The sequence below is a fragment of the Lissotriton helveticus genome, chromosome 3_1 (genome assembly GCF_964261635.1).
Source record: "Lissotriton helveticus chromosome 3_1, aLisHel1.1, whole genome shotgun sequence".
Taxonomy (NCBI): domain Eukaryota; kingdom Metazoa; phylum Chordata; class Amphibia; order Caudata; family Salamandridae; genus Lissotriton; species Lissotriton helveticus.
This window is the reverse complement of record NC_136061.1, coordinates 956,791,007-956,817,629: the sequence shown is the minus strand read 5'-3', so window position 1 is coordinate 956,817,629 and position 26,623 is coordinate 956,791,007. Positions and strand designations below refer to the sequence as shown.

Genomic DNA, 26,623 nt, shown 5'->3' with positions numbered 1-26,623 from the left:
GGATGGTGCAATGAGCTAAAAAACGGTGTTGGATCTAGCCCTGATCTCTTGACTGGGTGAGAGTATTCTGCTTAATTCAGAGACTCTGTCCCTCACCACCCCTTGTTGTAAATATTTTTGTCCACCCTAAGCGTGGAAGGGTATACTCAGACATGAGTCCCTTGCTCATTGCACCATCAGGATTCAAGCAAGCCGGGCTGAAGACGGCTGTAATGCCAGAAACCGGTCCCCGGAAGCTTGTTTCCTTCCCAGTGTAAGAATTGGCTTTTGTAGTCTGGTCTGCCCTGTTCCCATGATGCACTGGGCCAGGGACAGACTAATTTGCATACAGCCAGGTTCTGAAACTGGGATGGTGCAATGAGCTAAAAAACGGTGTTGGATCTAGCCCTGATCTCTTGACTGGGTGAGAGTATTCTGCTTAATTCAGAGACTCTGTCCCTCACCACCCCTTGTTGTAATTATTTTTGTCCACCCTAAGCGTGGAAGGGTATACTCAGACATGAGTCCCTTGCTCATTGCACCATCAGGATTCAAGCAAGCCGGGCTGAAGACGGCTGTAATGCCAGAAACCGGTCCCCGGAAGCTTGTTTCCTTCCCAGTGTAAGAATTGGCTTTTGTAGTCTGGTCTGCCCTGTTCCCATGATGCACTGGGCCAGGGACAGACTAATTTGCACACAGCCAGGTTCTGAAACTGGGATGGTGCAATGAGCTAAAAAACGGTGTTGGATCTAGCCCTGATCTCTTGACTGGGTGAGAGTATTCTGCTTAATTCAGAGACTCTGTCCCTCACCACCCCTTGTTGTAAATATTTTTGTCCACCCTAAGCGTGGAAGGGTATACTCAGACATGAGTCCCTTGCTCATTGCACCATCAGGATTCAAGCAAGCTGGGCCGAAGACGGCTGTAATGCCAGAAACCGGTCCCCGGAAGCTTGTTTCCTTCCCAGTGTAAGAATTGGCTTTTGTAGTCTGGTCTGCCCTGTTCCCATGATGCACTGGGCCAGGGACAGACTAATTTGCATACAGCCAGGTTCTGAAACTGGGATGGTGCAATGAGCTAAAAAACGGTGTTGGATCTAGCCCTGATCTCTTGACTGGGTGAGAGTATTCTGCTTAATTCAGAGACTCTGTCCCTCACCACCCCTTGTTGTAAATATTTTTGTCCACCCTAAGCGTGGAAGGGTATACTCAGACATGAGTCCCTTGCTCATTGCACCATCAGGATTCAAGCAAGCCGGGCCGAAGACGGCTGTAATGCCAGAAACCGGTCCCCGCAAGCTTGTTTCCTTCCCAGTGTAAGAATTGGCTTTTGTAGTCTGGTCTGCCCTGTTCCCATGATGCACTGGGCCAGGGACAGACTAATTTGCATACAGCCAGGTTCTGAAACTGGGATGGTGCAATGAGCTAAAAAACGGTGTTGGATCTAGCCCTGATCTCTTGACTGGGTGAGAGTATTCTGCTTAATTCAGAGACTCTGTCCCTCACCACCCCTTGTTGTAAATATTTTTGTCCACCCTAAGCGTGGAAGGGTATACTCAGACATGAGTCCCTTGCTCATTGCACCATCAGGATTCAAGCAAGCCGGGCCGAAGGCGGCTGTAATGCCAGAAACCGGTCCCCGGAAGCTTGTTTCCTTCCCAGTGTAAGAATTGGCTTTTGTAGTCTGGTCTGCCCTGTTCCCATGATGCACTGGGCCAGGGACAGACTAATTTGCATACAGCCAGGTTCTGAAACTGGGATGGTGCAATGAGCTAAAAAACGGTGTTGGATCTAGCCCTGATCTCTTGACTGGGTGAGAGTATTCTGCTTAATTCAGAGACTCTGTCCCTCACCACCCCTTGTTGTAAATATTTTTGTCCACCCTAAGCGTGGAAGGGTATACTCAGACATGAGTCCCTTGCTCATTGCACCATCAGGATTCAAGCAAGCCGGGCCGAAGACGGCTGTAATGCCAGAAACCGGTCCCCGGAAGCTTGTTTCCTTCCCAGTGTAAGAATTGGCTTTTGTAGTCTGGTCTGCCCTGTTCCCATGATGCACTGGGCCAGGGACAGACTAATTTGCATACAGCCAGGTTCTGAAACTGGGATGGTGCAATGAGCTAAAAAACGGTGTTGGATCTAGCCCTGATCTCTTGACTGGCTGAGAGTATTCTGCTTAATTCAGAGACTCTGTCCCTCACCACCCCTTGTTGTAAATATTTTTGTCCACCCTAAGCGTGGAAGGGTATACTCAGACATGAGTCCCTTGCTCATTGCACCATCAGGATTCAAGCAAGCCGGGCCGAAGACGGCTGTAATGCCAGAAACCGGTCCCCGGAAGCTTGTTTCCTTCCCAGTGTAAGAATTGGCTTTTGTAGTCTGGTCTGCCCTGTTCCCATGATGCACTGGGCCAGGGACAGACTAATTTGCATACAGCCAGGTTCTGAAACTGGGATGGTGCAATGAGCTAAAAAACGGTGTTGGATCTAGCCCTGATCTCTTGACTGGGTGAGAGTATTCTGCTTAATTCAGAGACTCTGTCCCTCACCACCCCTTGTTGTAAATATTTTTGTCCACCCTAAGCGTGGAAGGGTATACTCAGACATGAGTCCCTTGCTTATTGCACCATCAGGATTCAAGCAAGCCGGGCCGAAGACGGCTGTAATGCCAGAAACCGGTCCCCGGAAGCTTGTTTCCTTCCCAGTGTAAGAATTGGCTTTTGTAGTCTGGTCTGCCCTGTTCCCATGATGCACTGGGCCAGGGACAGACTAATTTGCATACAGCCAGGTTCTGAAACTGGGATGGTGCAATGAGCTAAAAAACGGTGTTGGATCTAGCCCTGATCTCTTGACTGGGTGAGAGTATTCTGCTTAATTCAGAGACTCTGTCCCTCACCACCCCTTGTTGTAAATATTTTTGTCCACCCTAAGCGTGGAAGGGTATACTCAGACATGAGTCCCTTGCTCATTGCACCATCAGGATTCAAGCAAGCCGGGCCGAAGACGGCTGTAATGCCAGAAACCGGTCCCCGGAAGCTTGTTTCCTTCCCAGTGTAAGAATTGGCTTTTGTAGTCTGGTCTGCCCTGTTCCCATGATGCACTGGGCCAGGGACAGACTAATTTGCATACAGCCAGGTTCTGAAACTGGGATGGTGCAATGAGCTAAAAAACGGTGTTGGATCTAGCCCTGATCTCTTGACTGGGTGAGAGTATTCTGCTTAATTCAGAGACTCTGTCCCTCACCACCCCTTGTTGTAAATATTTTTGTCCACCCTAAGCGTGGAAGGGTATACTCAGACATGAGTCCCTTGCTCATTGCACCATCAGGATTCAAGCAAGCCGGGCCGAAGACGGCTGTAATGCCAGAAACCGGTCCCCGCAAGCTTGTTTCCTTCCCAGTGTAAGAATTGGCTTTTGTAGTCTGGTCTGCCCTGTTCCCATGATGCACTGGGCCAGGGACAGACTAATTTGCATACAGCCAGGTTCTGAAACTGGGATGGTGCAATGAGCTAAAAAACGGTGTTGGATCTAGCCCTGATCTCTTGACTGGGTGAGAGTATTCTGCTTAATTCAGAGACTCTGTCCCTCACCACCCCTTGTTGTAAATATTTTTGTCCACCCTAAGCGTGGAAGGGTATACTCAGACATGAGTCCCTTGCTCATTGCACCATCAGGATTCAAGCAAGCCGGGCCGAAGGCGGCTGTAATGCCAGAAACCGGTCCCCGGAAGCTTGTTTCCTTCCCAGTGTAAGAATTGGCTTTTGTAGTCTGGTCTGCCCTGTTCCCATGATGCACTGGGCCAGGGACAGACTAATTTGCATACAGCCAGGTTCTGAAACTGGGATGGTGCAATGAGCTAAAAAACGGTGTTGGATCTAGCCCTGATCTCTTGACTGGGTGAGAGTATTCTGCTTAATTCAGAGACTCTGTCCCTCACCACCCCTTGTTGTAAATATTTTTGTCCACCCTAAGCGTGGAAGGGTATACTCAGACATGAGTCCCTTGCTCATTGCACCATCAGGATTCAAGCAAGCCGGGCCGAAGACGGCTGTAATGCCAGAAACCGGTCCCCGGAAGCTTGTTTCCTTCCCAGTGTAAGAATTGGCTTTTGTAGTCTGGTCTGCCCTGTTCCCATGATGCACTAGGCCAGGGACAGACTAATTTGCATACAGCCAGGTTCTGAAACTGGGATGGTGCAATGAGCTAAAAAACGGTGTTGGATCTAGCCCTGATCTCTTGACTGGCTGAGAGTATTCTGCTTAATTCAGAGACTCTGTCCCTCACCACCCCTTGTTGTAAATATTTTTGTCCACCCTAAGCGTGGAAGGGTATACTCAGACATGAGTCCCTTGCTCATTGCACCATCAGGATTCAAGCAAGCCGGGCCGAAGACGGCTGTAATGCCAGAAACCGGTCCCCGGAAGCTTGTTTCCTTCCCAGTGTAAGAATTGGCTTTTGTAGTCTGGTCTGCCCTGTTCCCATGATGCACTGGGCCAGGGACAGACTAATTTGCATACAGCCAGGTTCTGAAACTGGGATGGTGCAATGAGCTAAAAAACGGTGTTGGATCTAGCCCTGATCTCTTGACTGGGTGAGAGTATTCTGCTTAATTCAGAGACTCTGTCCCTCACCACCCCTTGTTGTAAATATTTTTGTCCACCCTAAGCGTGGAAGGGTATACTCAGACATGAGTCCCTTGCTTATTGCACCATCAGGATTCAAGCAAGCCGGGCCGAAGACGGCTGTAATGCCAGAAACCGGTCCCCGGAAGCTTGTTTCCTTCCCAGTGTAAGAATTGGCTTTTGTAGTCTGGTCTGCCCTGTTCCCATGATGCACTGGGCCAGGGACAGACTAATTTGCATACAGCCAGGTTCTGAAACTGGGATGGTGCAATGAGCTAAAAAACGGTGTTGGATCTAGCCCTGATCTCTTGACTGGGTGAGAGTATTCTGCTTAATTCAGAGACTCTGTCCCTCACCACCCCTTGTTGTAAATATTTTTGTCCACCCTAAGCGTGGAAGGGTATACTCAGACATGAGTCCCTTGCTCATTGCACCATCAGGATTCAAGCAAGCCGGGCCGAAGACGGCTGTAATGCCAGAAACCGGTCCCCGGAAGCTTGTTTCCTTCCCAGTGTAAGAATTGGCTTTTGTAGTCTGGTCTGCCCTGTTCCCATGATGCACTGGGCCAGGGACAGACTAATTTGCATACAGCCAGGTTCTGAAACTGGGATGGTGCAATGAGCTAAAAAACGGTGTTGGATCTAGCCCTGATCTCTTGACTGGGTGAGAGTATTCTGCTTAATTCAGAGACTCTGTCCCTCACCACCCCTTGTTGTAAATATTTTTGTCCACCCTAAGCGTGGAAGGGTATACTCAGACATGAGTCCCTTGCTCATTGCACCATCAGGATTCAAGCAAGCCGGGCCGAAGACGGCTGTAATGCCAGAAACCGGTCCCCGGAAGCTGGTTTCCTTCCCAGTGTAAGAATTGGCTTTTGTAGTCTGGTCTGCCCTGTTCCCATGATGCACTGGGCCAGGGACAGACTAATTGGCATACAGCCAGGTTCTGAAACTGGGATGGTGCAATGAGCTAAAAAACGGTGTTGGATCTAGCCCTGATCTCTTGACTGGGTGAGAGTATTCTGCTTAATTCAGAGACTCTGTCCCTCACCACCCCTTGTTGTAAATATTTTTGTCCACCCTAAGCGTGGAAGGGTATACTCAGACATGAGTCCCTTGCTCATTGCACCATCAGGATTCAAGCAAGCCGGGCCGAAGACGGCTGTAATGCCAGAAACCGGTCCCCGGAAGCTTGTTTCCTTCCCAGTGTAAGAATTGGCTTTTGTAGTCTGGTCTGCCCTGTTCCCATGATGCACTGGGCCAGGGACAGACTAATTTGCATACAGCCAGGTTCTGAAACTGGGATGGTGCAATGAGCTAAAAAACGGTGTTGGATCTAGCCCTGATCTCTTGACTGGGTGAGAGTATTCTGCTTAATTCAGAGACTCTGTCCCTCACCACCCCTTGTTGTAAATATTTTTGTCCACCCTAAGCGTGGAAGGGTATACTCAGACATGAGTCCCTTGCTCATTGCACCATCAGGATTCAAGCAAGCCGGGCCGAAGACGGCTGTAATGCCAGAAACCGGTCCCCGGAAGCTTGTTTCCTTCCCAGTGTAAGAATTGGCTTTTGTAGTCTGGTCTGCCCTGTTCCCATGATGCACTGGGCCAGGGACAGACTAATTTGCATACAGCCAGGTTCTGAAACTGGGATGGTGCAATGAGCTAAAAAACGGTGTTGGATCTAGCCCTGATCTCTTGACTGGGTGAGAGTCTTCTGCTTAATTCAGAGACTCTGTCCCTCACCACCCCTTGTTGTAAATATTTTTGTCCACCCTAAGCATGGAAGGGTATACTCAGACATGAGTCCCTTGCTCATTGCACCATCAGGATTCAAGCAAGCCGGGCCGAAGACGGCTGTAATGCCAGAAACCGGTCCCCAGAAGCTTGTTTCCTTCCCAGTGTAAGAATTGGCTTTTGTAGTCTGGTCTGCCCTGTTCCCATGATGCACTGGGCCAGGGACAGACTAATTTGCATACAGCCAGGTTCTGAAACTGGGATGGTGCAATGAGCTAAAAAACGGTGTTGGATCTAGCCCTGATCTCTTGACTGGGTGAGAGTATTCTGCTTAATTCAGAGACTCTGTCCCTCACCACCCCTTGTTGTAAATATTTTTGTCCACCCTAAGCGTGGAAGGGTATACTCAGACATGAGTCCCTTGCTCATTGCACCATCAGGATTCAAGCAAGCCGGGCTGAAGACGGCTGTAATGCCAGAAACCGGTCCCCGGAAGCTTGTTTCCTTCCCAGTGTAAGAATTGGCTTTTGTAGTCTGGTCTGCCCTGTTCCCATGATGCACTGGGCCAGGGACAGACTAATTTGCATACAGCCAGGTTCTGAAACTGGGATGGTGCAATGAGCTAAAAAACGGTGTTGGATCTAGCCCTGATCTCTTGACTGGGTGAGAGTATTCTGCTTAATTCAGAGACTCTGTCCCTCACCACCCCTTGTTGTAATTATTTTTGTCCACCCTAAGCGTGGAAGGGTATACTCAGACATGAGTCCCTTGCTCATTGCACCATCAGGATTCAAGCAAGTCGGGCTGAAGACGGCTGTAATGCCAGAAACCGGTCCCCGGAAGCTTGTTTCCTTCCCAGTGTAAGAATTGGCTTTTGTAGTCTGGTCTGCCCTGTTCCCATGATGCACTGGGCCAGGGACAGACTAATTTGCACACAGCCAGGTTCTGAAACTGGGATGGTGCAATGAGCTAAAAAACGGTGTTGGATCTAGCCCTGATCTCTTGACTGGGTGAGAGTATTCTGCTTAATTCAGAGACTCTGTCCCTCACCACCCCTTGTTGTAAATATTTTTGTCCACCCTAAGCGTGGAAGGGTATACTCAGACATGAGTCCCTTGCTCATTGCACCATCAGGATTCAAGCAAGCCGGGCCGAAGACGGCTGTAATGCCAGAAACCGGTCCCCGGAAGCTTGTTTCCTTCCCAGTGTAAGAATTGGCTTTTGTAGTCTGGTCTGCCCTGTTCCCATGATGCACTGGGCCAGGGACAGACTAATTTGCATACAGCCAGGTTCTGAAACTGGGATGGTGCAATGAGCTAAAAAACGGTGTTGGATCTAGCCCTGATCTCTTGACTGGGTGAGAGTATTCTGCTTAATTCAGAGACTCTGTCCCTCACCACCCCTTGTTGTAAATATTTTTGTCCACCCTAAGCGTGGAAGGGTATACTCAGACATGAGTCCCTTGCTCATTGCACCATCAGGATTCAAGCAAGCCGGGCCGAAGACGGCTGTAATGCCAGAAACCGGTCCCCGGAAGCTTGTTTCCTTCCCAGTGTAAGAATTGGCTTTTGTAGTCTGGTCTGCCCTGTTCCCATGATGCACTGGGCCAGGGACAGACTAATTTGCATACAGCCAGGTTCTGAAACTGGGATGGTGCAATGAGCTAAAAAACGGTGTTGGATCTAGCCCTGATCTCTTGACTGGGTGAGAGTATTCTGCTTAATTCAGAGACTCTGTCCCTCACCACCCCTTGTTGTAAATATTTTTGTCCACCCTAAGCGTGGAAGGGTATACTCAGACATGAGTCCCTTGCTCATTGCACCATCAGGATTCAAGGAAGCCGGGCCGAAGACGGCTGTAATGCCAGAAACCGGTCCCCGGAAGCTTGTTTCCTTCCCAGTGTAAGAATTGGCTTTTGTAGTCTGGTCTGCCCTGTTCCCATGATGCACTGGGCCAGGGACAGACTAATTTGCATACAGCCAGGTTCTGAAACTGGGATGGTGCAATGAGCTAAAAAACGGTGTTGGATCTAGCCCTGATCTCTTGACTGGGTGAGAGTCTTCTGCTTAATTCAGAGACTCTGTCCCTCACCACCCCTTGTTGTAAATATTTTTGTCCACCCTAAGCATGGAAGGGTATACTCAGACATGAGTCCCTTGCTCATTGCACCATCAGGATTCAAGCAAGCCGGGCCGAAGACGGCTGTAATGCCAGAAACCGGTCCCCGGAAGCTTGTTTCCTTCCCAGTGTAAGAATTGGCTTTTGTAGTCTGGTCTGCCCTGTTCCCATGATGCACTGGGCCAGGGACAGACTAATTTGCATACAGCCAGGTTCTGAAACTGGGATGGTGCAATGAGCTAAAAAACGGTGTTGGATCTAGCCCTGATCTCTTGACTGGGTGAGAGTATTCTGCTTAATTCAGAGACTCTGTCCCTCACCACCCCTTGTTGTAAATATTTTTGTCCACCCTAAGCGTGGAAGGGTATACTCAGACATGAGTCCCTTGCTCATTGCACCATCAGGATTCAAGCAAGCCGGGCCGAAGACGGCTGTAATGCCAGAAACCGGTCCCCGGAAGCTTGTTTCCTTCCCAGTGTAAGAATTGGCTTTTGTAGTCTGGTCTGCCCTGTTCCCATGATGCACTGGGCCAGGGACAGACTAATTTGCATACAGCCAGGTTCTGAAACTGGGATGGTGCAATGAGCTAAAAAACGGTGTTGGATCTAGCCCTGATCTCTTGACTGGGTGAGAGTATTCTGCTTAATTCAGAGACTCTGTCCCTCACCACCCCTTGTTGTAAATATTTTTGTCCACCCTAAGCGTGGAAGGGTATACTCAGACATGAGTCCCTTGCTCATTGCACCATCAGGATTCAAGCAAGCCGGGCCGAAGACGGCTGTAATGCCAGAAACCGGTCCCCGGAAGCTTGTTTCCTTCCCAGTGTAAGAATTGGCTTTTGTAGTCTGGTCTGCCCTGTTCCCATGATGCACTGGGCCAGGGACAGACTAATTTGCATACAGCCAGGTTCTGAAACTGGGATGGTGCAATGAGCTAAAAAACGGTGTTGGATCTAGCCCTGATCTCTTGACTGGGTGAGAGTATTCTGCTTAATTCAGAGACTCTGTCCCTCACCACCCCTTGTTGTAAATATTTTTGTCCACCCTAAGCGTGGAAGGGTATACTCAGACATGAGTCCCTTGCTCATTGCACCATCAGGATTCAAGCAAGCCGGGCCGAAGACGGCTGTAATGCCAGAAACCGGTCCCCGGAAGCTTGTTTCCTTCCCAGTGTAAGAATTGGCTTTTGTAGTCTGGTCTGCCCTGTTCCCATGATGCACTGGGCCAGGGACAGACTAATTTGCATACAGCCAGGTTCTGAAACTGGGATGGTGCAATGAGCTAAAAAACGGTGTTGGATCTAGCCCTGATCTCTTGACTGGGTGAGAGTATTCTGCTTAATTCAGAGACTCTGTCCCTCACCACCCCTTGTTGTAAATATTTTTGTCCACCCTAAGCGTGGAAGGGTATACTCAGACATGAGTCCCTTGCTCATTGCACCATCAGGATTCAAGCAAGCCGGGCCGAAGACGGCTGTAATGCCAGAAACCGGTCCCCGGAAGCTTGTTTCCTTCCCAGTGTAAGAATTGGCTTTTGTAGTCTGGTCTGCCCTGTTCCCATGATGCACTGGGCCAGGGACAGACTAATTTGCATACAGCCAGGTTCTGAAACTGAGATGGTGCAATGAGCTAAAAAACGGTGTTGGATCTAGCCCTGATCTCTTGACTGGGTGAGAGTATTCTGCTTAATTCAGAGACTCTGTCCCTCACCACCCCTTGTTGTAAATATTTTTGTCCACCCTAAGCGTGGAAGGGTATACTCAGACATGAGTCCCTTGCTCATTGCACCATCAGGATTCAAGCAAGCCGGGCCGAAGACGGCTGTAATGCCATAAACCGGTCCCCGGAAGCTTGTTTCCTTCCCAGTGTAAGAATTGGCTTTTGTAGTCTGGTCTGCCCTGTTCCCATGATGCACTGGGCCAGGGACAGACTAATTTGCATACAGCCAGGTTCTGAAACTGGGATGGTGCAATGAGCTAAAAAACGGTGTTGGATCTAGCCCTGATCTCTTGACTGGGTGAGAGTATTCTGCTTAATTCAGAGACTCTGTCCCTCACCACCCCTTGTTGTAAATATTTTTGTCCACCCTAAGCGTGGAAGGGTATACTCAGACATGAGTCCCTTGCTCATTGCACCATCAGGATTCAAGCAAGCCGGGCTGAAGACGGCTGTAATGCCAGAAACCGGTCCCCGGAAGCTTGTTTCCTTCCCAGTGTAAGAATTGGCTTTTGTAGTCTGGTCTGCCCTGTTCCCATGATGCACTGGGCCAGGGACAGACTAATTTGCATACAGCCAGGTTCTGAAACTGGGATGGTGCAATGAGCTAAAAAACGGTGTTGGATCTAGCCCTGATCTCTTGACTGGGTGAGAGTATTCTGCTTAATTCAGAGACTCTGTCCCTCACCACCCCTTGTTGTAAATATTTTTGTCCACCCTAAGCGTGGAAGGGTATACTCAGACATGAGTCCCTTGCTCATTGCACCATCAGGATTCAAGCAAGCCGAGCCGAAGACGGCTGTAATGCCAGAAACCGGTCCCTGGAAGCTTGTTTCCTTCCCAGTGTAAGAATTGGCTTTTGTAGTCTGGTCTGCCCTGTTCCCATGATGCACTGGGCCAGGGACAGACTAATTTGCATACAGCCAGGTTCTGAAACTGGGATGGTGCAATGAGCTAAAAAACGGTGTTGGATCTAGCCCTGATCTCTTGACTGGGTGAGAGTATTCTGCTTAATTCAGAGACTCTGTCCCTCACCACCCCTTGTTGTAAATATTTTTGTCCACCCTAAGCGTGGAAGGGTATACTCAGACATGAGTCCCTTGCTCATTGCACCATCAGGATTCAAGCAAGCCGAGCCGAAGACGGCTGTAATGCCAGAAACCGGTCCCCGGAAGCTTGTTTCCTTCCCAGTGTAAGAATTGGCTTTTGTAGTCTGGTCTGCCCTGTTCCCATGATGCACTGGGCCAGGGACAGACTAATTTGCATACAGCCAGGTTCTGAAACTGGGATGGTGCAATGAGCTAAAAAACGGTGTTGGATCTAGCCCTGATCTCTTGACTGGGTGAGAGTATTCTGCTTAATTCAGAGACTCTGTCCCTCACCACCCCTTGTTGTAAATATTTTTGTCCACCCTAAGCGTGGAAGGGTATACTCAGACATGAGTCCCTTGATCATTGCACCATCAGGATTCAAGCAAGCCGGGCCGAAGACGGCTGTAATGCCAGAAACCGGTCCCCGGAAGCTTGTTTCCTTCCCAGTGTAAGAATTGGCTTTTGTAGTCTGGTCTGCCCTGTTCCCATGATGCACTGGGCCAGGGACAGACTAATTTGCATACAGCCAGGTTCTGAAACTGGGATGGTGCAATGAGCTAAAAAACGGTGTTGGGTCTAGCCCTGATCTCTTGACTGGGTGAGAGTATTCTGCTTAATTCAGAGACTCTGTCCCTCACCACCCCTTGTTGTAAATATTTTTGTCCACCCTAAGCGTGGAAGGGTATACTCAGACATGAGTCCCTTGCTCATTGCACCATCAGGATTCAAGCAAGCCGGGCCGAAGACGGCTGTGATGCCAGAAACCGGTCCCCGGAAGCTTGTTTCCTTCCCAGTGTAAGAATTGGCTTTTGTAGTCTGGTCTGCCCTGTTCCCATGATGCACTGGGCCAGGGACAGACTAATTTGCATACAGCCAGGTTCTGAAACTGGGATGGTGCAATGAGCTAAAAAACGGTGTTGGGTCTAGCCCTGATCTCTTGACTGGGTGAGAGTATTCTGCTTAATTCAGAGACTCTGTCCCTCACCACCCCTTGTTGTAAATATTTTTGTTCACCCTAAGCGTGGAAGGGTATACTCAGACATGAGTCCCTTGCTCATTGCACCATCAGGATTCAAGCAAGCCGGGCCGAAGACGGCTGTAATGCCAGAAACCGGTCCCCGGAAGCTTGTTTCCTTCCCAGTGTAAGAATTGGCTTTTGTAGTCTGGTCTGCCCTGTTCCCATGATGCACTGGGCCAGGGACAGACTAATTTGCATACAGCCAGGTTCTGAAACTGGGATGGTGCAATGAGCTAAAAAACGGTGTTGGGTCTAGCCCTGATCTCTTGACTGGGTGAGAGTATTCTGCTTAATTCAGAGACTCTGTCCCTCACCACCCCTTGTTGTAAATATTTTTGTTCACCCTAAGCGTGGAAGGGTATACTCAGACATGAGTCCCTTGCTCATTGCACCATCAGGATTCAAGCAAGCCGGGCCGAAGACGGCTGTAATGCCAGAAACCGGTCCCCGGAAGCTTGTTTCCTTCCCAGTGTAAGAATTGGCTTTTGTAGTCTGGTCTGCCCTGTTCCCATGATGCACTGGGCCAGGGACAGACTAATTTGCATACAGCCAGGTTCTGAAACTGGGATGGTGCAATGAGCTAAAAAACGGTGTTGGATCTAGCCCTGATCTCTTGACTGGGTGAGAGTATTCTGCTTAATTCAGAGACTCTGTCCCTCACCACCCCTTGTTGTAAATATTTTTGTCCACCCTAAGCGTGGAAGGGTATACTCAGACATGAGTCCCTTGCTCATTGCACCATCAGGATTCAAGCAAGCCGGGCTGAAGACGGCTGTAATGCCAGAAACCGGTCCCCGGAAGCTTGTTTCCTTCCCAGTGTAAGAATTGGCTTTTGTAGTCTGGTCTGCCCTGTTCCCATGATGCACTGGGCCAGGGACAGACTAATTTGCATACAGCCAGGTTCTGAAACTGGGATGGTGCAATGAGCTAAAAAACGGTGTTGGATCTAGCCCTGATCTCTTGACTGGGTGAGAGTATTCTGCTTAATTCAGAGACTCTGTCCCTCACCACCCCTTGTTGTAAATATTTTTGTCCACCCTAAGCGTGGAAGGGTATACTCAGACATGAGTCCCTTGCTCATTGCACCATCAGGATTCAAGCAAGCCGGGCCGAAGACGGCTGTAATGCCAGAAACCGGTCCCCGGAAGCTTGTTTCCTTCCCAGTGTAAGAATTGGCTTTTGTAGTCTGGTCTGCCCTGTTCCCATGATGCACTGGGCCAGGGACAGACTAATTTGCATACAGCCAGGTTCTGAAACTGGGATGGTGCAATGAGCTAAAAAACGGTGTTGGATCTAGCCCTGATCTCTTGACTGGGTGAGAGTATTCTGCTTAATTCAGAGACTCTGTCCCTCACCACCCCTTGTTGTAAATATTTTTGTCCACCCTAAGCGTGGAAGGGTATACTCAGACATGAGTCCCTTGCTCATTGCACCATCAGGATTCAAGCAAGCCGGGCCGAAGACGGCTGTAATGCCAGAAACCGGTCCCCGGAAGCTTGTTTCCTTCCCAGTGTAAGAATTGGCTTTTGTAGTCTGGTCTGCCCTGTTCCCATGATGCACTGGGCCAGGGACAGACTAATTTGCATACAGCCAGGTTCTGAAACTGGGATGGTGCAATGAGCTAAAAAACGGTGTTGGATCTAGCCCTGATCTCTTGACTGGGTGAGAGTATTCTGCTTAATTCAGAGACTCTGTCCCTCACCACCCCTTGTTGTAAATATTTTTGTCCACCCTAAGCGTGGAAGGGTATACTCAGACATGAGTCCCTTGCTCATTGCACCATCAGGATTCAAGCAAGCCGGGCCGAAGACGGCTGTAATGCCAGAAACCGGTCCACGGAAGCTTGTTTCCTTCCCAGTGTAAGAATTGGCTTTTGTAGTCTGGTCTGCCCTGTTCCCATGATGCACTGGGCCAGGGACAGACTAATTTGCATACAGCCAGGTTCTGAAACTGGGATGGTGCAATGAGCTAAAAAACGGTGTTGGATCTAGCCCTGATCTCTTGACTGGGTGAGAGTATTCTGCTTAATTCATAGACTCTGTCCCTCACCACCCCTTGTTGTAAATATAGAAATGTGGAGCTGGTCAATGTATATTATTCATGTTTATTGCATTGAAATCAATAAAATAGGTTATAAAAAAAAATTGCCAATATGACCACAAAATCTCACCATGCTAAGTGCTTTTGTCCAAAAAACTAGGAATGGCTTAAGGTGCCATTCATGACATGGGCTAACTGTCAACACGGTATGATTATGCAAATAAATGAAGGAGGAATGATCATCCACATTTGTCAACAGTGTTTGGACATTCTGTAAAGTCTCTACCACATTTTGGATCTTTGGCAATTTGCTGTATTTATTTGGTATATATGTTTAAAAAACGTAATACACCACATTACCTTTGGACTACTATTTTAAAATACCCCCATCTCATTTGAAATATATGCCTCGCTTCCTATATTTTATACTGCATATATGTATTGTGATAAAACGAAACACACTACTGCTTCCCGGTTCTGTCCATATTAGAGGGTGTCCCCTAAGACCCCGCTACAATGATTTCGCATTTTTGCAGTATTTAAAATTATATTGAATAATTGTGCAAAAATATAAATACATTATTCTATGGGACACATCAATAATACCATTGCTCTAGAGTATTGAAATGTGAAGACATCTCCTTTGATTAAACATACTTCACCCCATGGGTTAAGAATTACATTGGTCAAATTCTGTTTGAAATGTATTTTATCCATGGGCAGGACACGGGGTTCGGTGCCACGCAGAGGAGTTTACGGCATGGGAAAACTGGGCAACTGCCCGGTGCTCCACCTTCCAAGGGACCTCCTGGTAAATGTTCAGAGTAATGCTATGATTTTCATTGTTGCATCAAGAATGCCAGCCTTGATTAGGGATTTATTTGTGATTACACATATCCAGCAAATATATACATGTGACACAACTTCAAGTGCAATGTAATATCTGCTAGCCTAATAAATGATCCACCAGGGTGTGCTTACTGCGACTTTTCTGCGATGGCAGGACCAGCTGGACAGATACTCAACTGGACATAAAATATTGTTGTTCCAAGACCAATGACAGCCATAAGCGAAAAGAAAGGGCTTCATCAATGCAAGCTCACATTTTCTCTTGGTGCTCTTAGAACCTCTGCTGAGGCCGCCCCAGATCTGATTAATTGACATTTTCTGGTGATAAATTCAAAGTTGTTTCAAGCGGGGCCGCAAAGCAAGTCTTAACCGGGGCCACAGAAAGCCTTTAGATGGCACTGCCCTTGAGTGAGGCAAAGAGTGCGCCTTGTGTGCCCCGCCTACTTGAAGGCGCTATTCGGCGTCCTGGGGCTTTGTCTTCTGGGAGGGACGGTGCGCCACAGAAAGCTATTTCTGTTGTTTGTTGGGTAATAAATCAGCACGTGTTTCTCTTACCCAGTTGTATGTCAGACAACACGACCAGAGGCGGGGTGTTGGTCTAACTTCGTATGATATGTTGTGTTTGCATTCCTGAGGTGGGAGGAATGGTTAAAGGTCGCGAAAGCGCGTCTGAAAGTGTGACTGATGGTTTAGCAGAACAGGAAAACCTGGCATTCGGTGGTAGTTTTTAACCGCAAATGTGTGTAGGAAAGGCGGGTCCACTAACAGGTACCAATTAGACAATATGACCATATGACCTCAAAGTCCAGACGGAAGAGTGACGTGAGGGAAAGAAGCATGAATTGCTTAACTCATTATGAGGGGTGAACACCTGCTTAGGCCTTTCAATACAGGCAACTTAATACATATCACTTCCGCCAATGAACAACTGGAAAATGTATGGTCAGAAATGGAATTAAAACACTCAACTGAGCCAAACGTCGTCCCTCTGTGATTAATACAGTACTTGACAAAACCCTCTCCCTGCAATTTTCTGCTGGCAAATTTATGCAGCTCAAACCTGTCCAAAATCACTGAGGGAAAATGGCTAGTAAACAATGAGAAACACAGAATCCGGTGTGGCAAATACCAAATTGAACATGTTATTCCTCATTTACCACGTGTGTAAATACCTCAGTGCATTCCAAGACCTTCATAATTGAGGCATAATAATTGACGACATTAAGACCTGAATCCGAGTAGTAAATTCATTTCCAATCCCTGTGGAAACAGGAACTTGAACTTTGAAGTTAGATTTGTTTGATATTTATCACGCCAATCAGTTTTCCCCAGATAGATTTGTTAACACCAAATCGGTGCTGGCTGTAATGTAGCTTGGAAAAATGCAGCAAAAAAGGTCAAACCTGGCTGGTGACCATCATTCAGATTATACTTGATTGCTCATTTTGTGGGTGGAGGGGAGGGGGTTAAGTGGGCAGGGGGGGTGGGGGGGGTTTGGGGATGTTTTCGGGAAGGGCATTTATTTTGAGGTTGGTATGGGTTCTTTTTTTGGTTGGGTTTTGGTTATCATTTCAGTCTTCAACACCATTCATTGCAGAGACAGACAGGGTTAGTAAGATTTTTGATAGTGCACATTTGATCCTTTGGGGCAGCATGTATTATTTGTTCTTTGTTTATTTTTTTGTGTAACCTTTATGCATGTGTTAAATACTATAGTGTATCACAATGACCAATACAACACATTTTAGAATTGTCTCACTAAATATCTGTGGCTTGAATGGCGCTCGCAAACGACTTAAAGACTCCCAAGGTCTTAGACTTATGGGAGCGGACGTAGTTTGCCTCCAGGAAACTCACGTTGAGGGTTCGCAATTACACCTTCTGAACTCATTAGGATTTAGCCTATTGGGGGGATCTCGCAGGGTGCCCGGATAAAAGGGGCAGGCAATCTGGCTCAACGCGACCGTTTAATATGGCCCTCTCGCATTAAATCTGATCCCCAAGGGAGGTGGGTTTTAGCAGAATGCCGGCTCAACATGGAATCCTCTTTCACCCTCTGTTCAAGCTATGGGAGTACCGCAGACGATCCTGGGGTAATCAACTATATTTCCGAAGAGTAGGCACAGTACTGGGCACACATGATGAGAATATTATAATGTTAACATGGGTTTCAAAGCATGATATAAAAGCAGTGGTCAACACCAGTATAAGTTCGAAAATAATTTTTATATATTGCAGCAACGACTGTGTTGATCAGAACAAAACCAGCCGACACGTATTTCGTCACTAGGAGAGGTCCTGTGACTCATCAGGGCTGGGAAGAATACAAAACATTGGGTGAGTGGAAGGAAGGGGTAAAAATAGGGTAACCTAGTCGTTGACTTTCACAGGGAATGGTGAGGAAGGAATCACCCTAGGTGTTGCTAAAAAGAGGAAAGAGAAAAACACTGCGAGACACGTATGGTGCGAGGTGACTCTTGTGAATGTGCCGCTCTCATGAGTCACTGTTCATGCTGAAGGTGCGGGAAAACACGGTAACACTGTGACTGTTTGTGAGTGTGCCGCTCTCATGTAATGGTAACCATGATTAAAAAAAGCGGGAAAACATGTAAAACAAAGTTGTGTTGTGAGAAGTTAGCCTGACAAATGATGTCCACTAGTTCTAGTGGGCACCTTGCACCAGTCTAATCGACCCTTATTGATGGTGGTTGTAAAGTCAACCTTATAGAAAGCTATCCTAGTGGTAGCATGAACCAGCAGTCATCAGGCAAAGACTTCAGTAGGCGAGTTAAGCAAGTTGTTTTACCATTTATAATCCCTTGGGTACCAAATGAAAGGACACCACTCAAGATATATATTAAATATATATGTATTTAATCTAAACACAACCCCTCTGCACTCTTTATGAGGTCAGAGGTAAAACTACAATACAAGTCACACAATTAATATACGATAAGTTGCACAGTATACGTTATGCCCTAGGGGCCTCAAAAACCATATACTAAAATAGTGGTATAAGAACCACAAGAGAATTAGAAATCAGGCCTAGGGCCTGCGGAATCTCTGGGGCTACTCTAAACAACCAAAGGTTAGGAAGGAGGAGGCCCACGGGAGACACGTGCAGTGTCTATACACAGGCGTGGGTTACCATTGACTTTCTATGGTGATGGTAAAAGTTACAAATATACAATTTAAGGACACTTCCGGATGGACTAGGATGGAACCCTTCTAAACTAAGACACTTTGCGAGTCAAGACCCACAGGAGCACCGGAGTGCTCGTGTTACCTCACCCAGGGAAGCCAGGTGCATAGGTGTCTTTTCGTGTCAGGTTTCGTAGTCGTTTTCTATGGAGAGCTGCAAAGAAGTGCTGCAGGCGACCAGAGGAAAAGTGTCCGGGTGGATCCAAGGGTGGATCGAAGATCTGAAGAACCTGAAAGAAGAAGGGACAGAGTCTGGGTCACTAGCCAGTAACCAAGAAGAAACCAGGCGATGTCGGGTGATTTCAGGTGAAGAAGTCGAGTTTGTCTCTTCAGCCACGAGGTCAGGAGGCATCGATGATGAACAGGCGCTGGATTCAAGCTGTTCCATAACAGATCTAGTTGACTGCTGTGTCGGTATCCAGATTATACCCAGCATTCCTTGGCACCCGCAGCCCATGCAGGATGTCAAGATTGGATCTGTTTCAGACCAGCAAGGTCTGTGGCACTTCTCCTTTGCAGGGAAGCTGGAGCAAGCCTGGAGCAACCAGGCAAGTAAGTTAAGTTCAAAGAAAAGTCTTCAGGGAGCTCACTAGCCAATGGGCAAGGAACCGGGAAGATGCGTCAAGCTCAAATGCAAAAGCGGGACCCACAGAACACTCGCGGAGTGTGGGGGCCTGGGCTTCGGTGCAAATGGTGATTGGGACTGAGGCTTCAAGCACCCCAAAGCACAACTTGGAGATACCTCGTTGAAGGAGTGCAGCTTGCAAAAGGCAGGATGTCCAGGAGTTCCGGTCCGACGTCTCTCGTGTCCGCCATGTGTCTCAGCTTTGCTGTGGGTGTGGGTCGGGGTCAGAGATGTCTGGAAGTCCATGTCCTGGGTCACAGATTCTTTAGGATCTGGCGGGAGCCTCAAAAATGCAGACTGGCAAAGTTGCTGTTGGTGCCTGTTTGAACAGGGTGGTCACTCTTTGACCACAAGGGAGAATTCTTCCGTCTTCCAGTCGAAATGGAATGTCGAAGGTCCAGGATTCTGTATCAAAGTTTCGTCCAGGGTAATCTAAAGTCCTAGGGACACAGCTCCCATACTTATACTAAGTTTGTGGGCTGGACTACCTGAAAAGGTCCCTCATATGGGTGGACCTGAGCAGGGGCTGTTTACACCCCCTTCCCTTTGTCCAGTTTCGTGCCAGAGCTGGGGCTGAGTGCCCCAGCAACTGGTTTGAACCGGGCTATGCATGGACCATCTTGTGTGCCCCATGCAGTGTCTGGAAAGCATTCACTGAATGCAGCCGAACCCTGCCCCAATATACTACAAGCCTGTCTGGGGAGGTGCTGGTACCTCCCTGGACAGGAAACCTATTGTCCAAGCCTCTCCTGCCGGAGTTTCGTCCAGCAGCAGGAGGTCAGACTCGTGTCTGGGGCAGCAGCATCCATTTTGTGATGCTGGGGCTCTGTTTAACTTTAACATGTCTTTTCCCTCTAGAAGGGTGGAATGCTATCCCCGCCACCAGGACTGGCGGGGGGTGGGGGGGGGGGGGAAGGGGATAGTATTCCAAAGTGTTTGACACCTTACACAACATGTTTTGATAAAGCCAAACCAAAGTTAGCATTAACCGCGAGGATTATAATGTACTTAAGAGTATATGGTATGGCTATATCATAGAACAGCTATAAGGAGATGGTTCCGAAAGCTGCAGAGGGGCTCAGCTCATGCTAGGGCACCCTCTCACATAAAACCAAGCACTCTGCCTGCAGGATTGTTAAGGCCTGCCATAGGAGTGACTTATAGGTGTATATGTGTCCGTATGTATATATAGATATAGGTATACTATATCTAAGTAAGGGGTGCTTACACCACCTTACCCAGGCTGTGTGAACAGACCTGTTGTGTCAGTTTGGATGGCAAACCAGGGGTGGCACAATACATGCTGCAGCCCCTGGTAGGCCTAAGGTGCACCTATGCCCTGGGTACCTATGGTACAGTATACAGGGGCTCACAAGGGTGACCGAGTAACCAATCTGGTATGTACCTAAAGTACATGGTATCAATTTAGAGAGAGAACAGCTGGGCTGTGGGTCTGATTGGCAGGACCACAGCCACACTAAAGTCGAAAAACAGGAGAATCACAGCAAAAAGTGGGGGTAACCATAGGAAGCAGACCCTACTCTCCTACAGGTGTGACATAAAACACAAGTGCGAGCAGTAGTGGATGATTGGGTGCCAGGGATTATCCCAGTGGACAACATGAAAGGTGCACAATCGCGTCGGTGGAAATGGTATCATACTAATGGGCAGTGTGCGCCAACATTAATCATCACAAAATATTTAAATTTTTAAAAGAGAGCCTCGTATAGAGCGGGGCGGTCAAAATAGATGTGGCGAAAAGGAGGAGTGAGAGACCCGTAGGGCAGGAATGCCGGATAGTACGCCGACACGGGAACGTGACCTACTAGAGAGCTGGGTGAGCAGCTAATGAAAGGTATAGAGCCTGTTACCTCTATTGCGGGTGATTTTGCACCTGTTTTTTATGCCACACCACTTCGTTTTACATGTTTTCCAGCGTTTGTTATCATGGTTACCATTACATGAGAGCAGCACACTCACAAACAGTCACAGTGTTACCATGTTTTCCCGCGCCTTCAGCATGAGCAGTGACTCATGAGAGCGGCACATTCACAAGAGTCACCTCGCACCATCACGTGTCTCACCTAGGGTGATCCCTTCCTCACCAGTCAATGACTAGGTTACCCTATTTTTAACCCTTCCTTACACTCACCCAATCTTTTGTATCCTTCCCAGCCCTGATGAGTCACGGGACCTCTCCTAATGACGAAATACGTGTTGGCTGGTTTTGTTCTGATCAACACAGTCGTTGCTGCAATATATAAAAATTATTTTCGAACTTATAGTGGTGTTGACCACTGCTTTTATATAATGCTTTGAAACCCATGTTAACATTGTAATATTCTCATCATGTGTGCCCAGTACTGTGCCTACTCTTCGGAAATATAGTTGATTACCCCAGGATCGTCTGCGGTACTCCCATAGATTGAACAGAGGGTGAAAGAGGATTCCATGTTGAGCCTGCAATCTGCTAAAACCCACCTCCCTTGGGGATCATATTTAATGCGAGAGGGCCATATTAAACGGTTGCGTTGAGCCAGATTGCCTGCCCCTTTTATCCGGGCACCCTGCGAGATCCCCCTAATAGGCTAAATCCTATTCTAGTGACGAAACACGTGTTGGTTGGTTTTGTTCTGATCAACACAGTTGTTGCTGCAATATATAAAGAAACTTTTCGAATCTATACTGGTGTTGACCACAGCTTTTATATAACTCTTTGAAACTGATGTTAACATTATATTCTCATCACATGTGCCTAGGACTGTGCCTACTTTCACAGTGTGGATCCTGTGATTCACACATTCCCGGGGGTTATCGGGTTATTCCCCCGACCTCGCAGCACCATCCCAATACAGGTCCATAGATAAGTTCATGCAAGAGCCCGAGCGCCAGTCTTCCTGACTTTACTAAAAACTCTACCCCTAAACCTATATTTCCAAAAAGTTAGTCCATTGGCCTTTTCCAGTTATTATTAGTGGAGATTTTAATATCAATTTAGCTAGCAATTGGGGAACAAACAGCCATCGCAACTATACGGGTAGGAAACCCAAAGTCTTTCAAGCCTTAAAAAACTTAATACACACACATGGGCTGATGGATGTTTGGTCCAACCTCAACCCGAACCAGCCGGGATACACTTATTATTCAGCCCCACATAATTCTTTTGCCAGATTGGATTATTTACTGATATCAACTTCCTTACTTCTTGAAAGTAAGATAGATATCTTACCACACATTTTGTCAGATCACAATCCTTTGATCTTAAGTCTAAGGAGCACATCGTTTGCAAGCCAGTTTCGACTTGGAGCTTTGAGAGAGCATTATCTAAACCACATGAAAGGCTGGATCCAGGACTTTTTGGAAGTCAATACTGGATCAGCTCCAATTATGGTTCTTTGGGATGCCCTGAGGGCAGGCATTCAAGGGGAGACTTTGCAGTTCTCCTTAACCCCTTCCCTGCTCATGATGAGCTCAGCTCGTCATGAGTTGTGCCGCTCGCACGCTGATGACGAGTTGAGCTCGTCATGTAACGCGGCTTTTTAAAAAAAGCCGCACAGCGCGAAAAAAGCCGCCGCATGCATGCGGTTAAGGAAGATTAAACTTGAGAGGGAGCAGATTTTAGAACTCCAGAAAAAGCTGGGCCAAGCAGAAGAAAAACTCATTGGCGCGTTTCAGAAGGGGGCAGATATCGAACCCGCCCAGTTAGAATTAGCCATCAATAGGGCAGAAATTGACTCAATCTTGGCAAGAAAAGCTGCCGCGAAATGTGTCACTGCAAGGGAAAAGATATACGAATGTAGCGAGCAAGTCGGCCACCAGCTAGCGGTAAGAACATTGTTCTGCATTCTGTCCATCAACAGTTGTTTTTGCATTTGTCACCCCGAGTGGGACGGGTATGCTCAGACGTGAGTCCCGTGCTCTCCACGCCACTGGAGTCAAGGTATCCTGGCTGAAGACGGCTGATAGCCAGAAACCGGTCCTAGGATGCTTGATTCCGGTCCAGGGAAGACATGGCTTGGCAGTTTGGGCTGGACTGTTCCCATGAGGCACAGGGTCAAGGCTGATTTGCATATGGTCATGTCTGAACTGGGGTGGTGTGGTGAGCAAAAAAACGATGGATTTAGACCCAGATCTCTGTACTGGGGTGAATGTATGACATTGTTCTGCATTCTGTCCATCAACTGTTGTTTTTGCATTTGTCACCCCGAGTAGCACGGGTATGCTCAGACATGAGTCCTGTGCTCCCCACACCACTGGAGTCAAGCTATCCTGGCTGAAGACTGCTGATAGCCAGAAACCGGTCCTAGGATGCTTGATTCCAGTCCAGGGAAGACATGGCTTGGCAGTTCGGGCTGGACTGTTCCCATGAGGCACAGGGTCAAGGCAGATTTGCATATGGTCATGACTGAACTGGGGTGGTGTGGTGAGCAAAAAACGATGGATTTAGGCCCAGATCTCTGTACTGGGGTGAATGTATGACATTGTTCTGCATTCTGTCCATCAACTGTTGTTTTTGCAGCAGTAAGAACAAGGCAACATCTTACTACAAACGGGATACACTCTATACAGACACCCACAGGGGATGTCACTAGCAAGCCTAGCGAGTTCAGGGTGGCCTTTCGCGACTACTACTCTCGATTATATACTGAAGAAGGTAATGATTCTCAAGTTATTAGACAGGAGGAGATACATAAATATCTGGACTCAGTGTCACTGGCACATCTTGACATCGAGGACTGTAGGCAACTAGAAGACCCCCCCTCCTGGGATGAAATAGCTAATACCCTGGTAAATTTACCAGACGGTAAGGCGGCGGGCACCGACAGCATCCCGGTGGACTTTTATAAAGTTTTCTCCACTCAGATCAGCGGAATTCTTACGGCTTTGGTAGAACCGATTTTTAATGGGGCCACCCCTCCAGCCTAATGGGCGACAGCCAAGATAATTATCTTACTTAAAAAGGATAAACCCCCCCTTAGAAATGGGCTTGTATCGCCCAATCACACTCATAAATCGTGACTCTAAAATCTATGCTAAAATCTTCGTCTCCCGACTATCTACTAAACTTGAACATCTGGTATCCATTTGGCAACACAGTTTTATTCTGGAGAGGGGCACTACCGATCATATTCGGAGAACCATCACCCTGTTTGACACGGCACAGATTTCAGTAGACCCAAAGGGGCTTATACTACTTGACGCCGAAAAATCAGTCGATCGGGTCTCCTGGCTGTTTCTGTGGCGCGTCATGAAAAGGATGAACTTTGGCCCTAATGCCATGTAAGCCATTAAAGGTTTATACCTCAACCCTACCGCTAGGGTTCTGATAAATGGGCAATTAACCGAGCAATTTGAGATTACGCGCGGAACTCGACAGGGTTGTCCCTGTTCCCCGCTGCTCTTTGCTATATACATAGATCCCTTCATCAGAAAGCTCATTAACAATCTAGAAATCCCGGATATAAACAGACATGGACTGCATACCAAAATTAGCCTTCGTCACGCCTGACCCCGAGAAGGCTGTTAAAGCCATAGACACGTGAAGCACAGCATTTTGGGAAGATACCGGGGTATTCACTTAATAAGGGAAAAACCGAGATTGTCATGAATAGGCAGATCAATTGGGCTTATCATAGAGTGGTAAAAAAAGCCAAATACCTTGGGGTAAATATCCTGGCAGATACCGACTTAATAGTGAACGAGAACTTGGAGCCTCTTGCTGCAGATACCAAAAAGGCATTGAATAGGCTCAACAACCTACATTTGACTATTGTGGCCCGTTGTAATGTTATCAAAATGATGGTCTTCCCCAAAATGTTATATTATGTTAGAGCTATCCCTCTTGAGTTCACAAATCAAGCTTCACAGAAATGTGACCATTTGTTCTCCCAATTCATTTGTGTGTATTCTCAGCCCAGAAGATCATTTACATTTATTTCTCTTCCTCTCGAGAGAGGGGGTTGGGCCCTTCCAAACTTGCGACTATATTATTGGGCTACAGCTTTACAAGGATGCACCATATTGCTCCAAGAACAATTTCTACCTCCCACATGGTGCTTCCGTCACCATTTGAACTATTGGGTCCCGAGGCTAAAGGCTGTCTGTGGAGCCAATTAGCGTTTGGGTACTTTAAGAGGGTAAGATTCAAGACCCTTATCGGAGCTTACAAGGTATTCATGGCCATGCGAAAACTTCTTGGGGTGGGTAGACTAAATTATTATACCCCCACCAATAACAACTCCACATTTTTGAGAGTTCTTACTTCCATAAATGGTATAGCTCAGGGATAAAATCACTAGGGGCCCTGTACTCACCCAGTAGGGTCTTGACCTTTGAAGAACTTCAGGGGAGATTTAATTTGAGCCATAATGAGGTTTGTAAGTATTATGCAATTAGGGACTTTCTTTCATGAACTCGCAGAGAGTTTGTCTGCACCCTGCGTTCCCAAGGCTAGGGTCTATTTATGCCTTGTTAAACAGACTCATGCCTGATGATATGGCCTCAATTTCTAACAAATGGCAGCAGAAATTAAAAATCTTTGACAATACCTTTTACCTAGCCTTTCGATGCACTTAGAGCGACCTCCTATAGGCCAACTTAAAAGCACAATTCTATAAAAACCTGCTTTTTCCTTTATTATACGCCAAGCAGAATTGCCAAGTGTGGTTCCGGTAAAGGCACGAACTGTCCCCGATGTGCTGAATATAGTGCATATGTTTGCCTTGTGTATAGAACTAGGACCCTTGATTACGCAAATACAAACCTTTTTAAGTAAAGTAGTAGCACAGGATGTTTTGCTAACTCCCACGACCATCCTGCTGGGGATTTGTGACTTTATTAGCAGAAGGGAAGGTGGGGCCTTTATTTTTGTTGCCATGGCCACTTACAGGCTTTGTATAACCTCTGCCTGGATTGATTCAACTCCCCATTATTTTCGCACTGGTTGGCCCGGTTATTGTCAATAGGGAATCTGGAGAGGGCTATTTATGCTAAAAAGGGGTCACGAGCTAAAAAAAGGGAACTGTAATTTGGGAACCTCTGTTTAGATGACTTTCCCAGGTCAATCCATAATCAGTATGGTGTATTGAGCCATAAAGGTGGAATCGAATTGTATAGCCCCGTCTCTTTTGCATTCAATCCTATTCTGCAAGCATTGTACACATTCTAAAATGCTGCATTATATGCTCCGTTTTGCCTTTCGCGCTGTTTACACTTTTTTGTACGTTCAGCACTGGTCACTTTAACAAAGAATTACTCAAAGGTAGACTTCTAACATTATGCTTGAACTTTCTGGACTAAAATTACATGTAGTCCAGATGGTGTTTTAAATTAATTCACGCTGGAACTGCGGACTGATGTCCGGCGCAATCTGATAATCACTTCCTTCTTCTTTTGCTCTTCCTTTCATCGACTTATTGTATCTGTGACTTTATCAAGGGGTAGGGTGGGGAGGTGGGGGGGGGGGGGGGAATGGACTGAAAGTTTTGTATCTTTGAAGGTTCTCTTTTGTAAATTGCATACTAAAAAAAAAAGTCGAACATGCAGAAATCGGTGTGGGAAAATATGTTTTGTCATGTTATTCCTCCTTCCCATGTCAACAACTGAGAATAGGTGCTATTACAACACTTGTTAAA

The 26,623-nt window shown here is 47.3% G+C and overlaps 1 protein-coding gene across 4 annotated transcripts in view; it reads left to right on the top strand.

Annotated features, from left to right (window-relative positions):
• The window catches only part of MLPH (melanophilin), a 391,857-nt gene that overhangs the window by 35,467 nt on the left and 329,767 nt on the right, over positions 1-26,623 (top strand). The window lies entirely within an intron of this gene.